The 1728-nt window shown below is 42.4% G+C and overlaps 1 pseudogene; it reads left to right on the forward strand.

Moving 5' to 3' along the window:
• The first annotated feature begins 340 nt into the window (after positions 1-340).
• On the forward strand, positions 341-1267 carry LOC142458530 (olfactory receptor 1N2-like; annotated as a pseudogene).
• The last annotated feature ends 461 nt before the right edge of the window (positions 1268-1728 follow it).

Raw genomic sequence — 1728 nt, forward strand, 5'->3', positions numbered from 1 at the left:
ATTATTGTTAAGTGAGGAAAACATTGCTTATACAGAATGAATGCATGCATCCCAGGCCCACATCTTTCTGTTGTCTCATATGTCCTGTTGGGACAGCTGAAATGGTTTGAAGGAGCCTCAGCTATCTGCCCAAAGTTCTGACACCAACCTATGACTGTACAAGTGGTCTGACCCAAACTCTCTTTTTAAAATTACACAATTACAAATTCAACTCCTACCCAAACAGAATAGGTTAAACCACTTTTTTTTTAATTGGGTTCTGAGTACTTTCAGCAAACCATGTTCTGCTTCCTTGTTATTTTTATTATGAACAACATTTATTTCACACAGAATTCCAAACATGAACAGAAGAAACCAGACCAACACCTATGAATTTCTCCTCATGGGCCTCTCCGAATATCTCGAACTGCAGCCTCTCCTGTTTGGGCTCTTCCTGAGCATGTACCAGGTCACCGTGGTGGGAACTTTGCTCATCGTCCTGGCCATTGGCTTTGATCTACACCTTCATACCCCCATGTACCTTTTCGTAGCTAACCTCTCCATTTCTGACATAGTTTTCATCTCTACACAATCCCCCAAATGTTAGCTAATATTGGTTCAGAAAGTAAATGGATTTCTTATGATGGGTGCCTGACACAACTCTATTTCTTTGGCTTATTTGCAGCCCTGGACAATTTTCTCCTTGCTGCCATGGCACTTGACCGCTATGTGGCCATCAGCCACCCTCTTCATTATGCTGTGACTATGAACTCCCGACATCGTGCTGTTCTAGTTGCTGGGTCCTGGGTGGTCACTACCTGCCATGCTCTAGTGCATACTCTCCTCATGGCTAGGCTTTCCTTCTGTGGCCCCAATATCACCCCCCCACTTTTTCTGTGATCTGGCTCCACTTCTTGAGCTGGCCTGTTCCAGTACTTATGTCAATGACATGGCGCTCATCCTTGTTGCGGGCACACTGCTTATTGGACCCCTTGTCTGCATCCTTACATCTTACTTTTACATTGTACTGGCAAGTCTAAGAACTGATTCCTCTAAGGGTAGGCAAAAGGCCTTCTCCAACTGCACTTCCCACCTCTCTGTGGTCTCACTGTTCTATGGAGACGCCATTCGAGTCTATATATGTCCTCCAGCACCCTACTCGGGAGAACAACAAAACATTCTCAACAATGTACACAACAGTCACTCCATGTTCAACCCCTTCCTTTACAGTTTGAGAAACAGAGATATGAAGGAGGCTTGGGGGAAACTAAGAATAAAAACAGCCTAACACTCTCTTCTCAGGATGATAGGGTCCTAACTCCAGGAGGTGAAAATGATTCACTTGAAAGTTCAACCACTATCATTATTCCATAGGAGAAAAAATATGAAGCTGTCTGCTTTCGTAGGATGTACAGCCTCAGAAACCCTATGGAATAGTTCTACTCTTTCCTATAAGGCAGTTATGAGGTGGAATTGATTTGACAGCAGGGGGTTTGGATTTAGGGATTTTGACATGGAAGTTCATTTAAATCCTGGATTCTAGCGCTAGTTTTACCATCAATGAATTTTGTTATCTTGAAAGCTCACCTCAGCCTTGGTTTTCCTATTTGTGACGTGGTGTTTGGGTTGCATAAGCCTAAGACTTTTCATTGATAACCTTATAATACTTAGCATTATCATAGTAAAAACTGAAGACTTGATATCAGAAGTTAAAATTCAAGATTCATAGTCTACCATTTTCAGACTATA

Source organism: Tenrec ecaudatus, chromosome 10 (assembly GCF_050624435.1).
Source record: "Tenrec ecaudatus isolate mTenEca1 chromosome 10, mTenEca1.hap1, whole genome shotgun sequence".
Taxonomy (NCBI): Eukaryota; Metazoa; Chordata; class Mammalia; order Afrosoricida; family Tenrecidae; genus Tenrec; species Tenrec ecaudatus.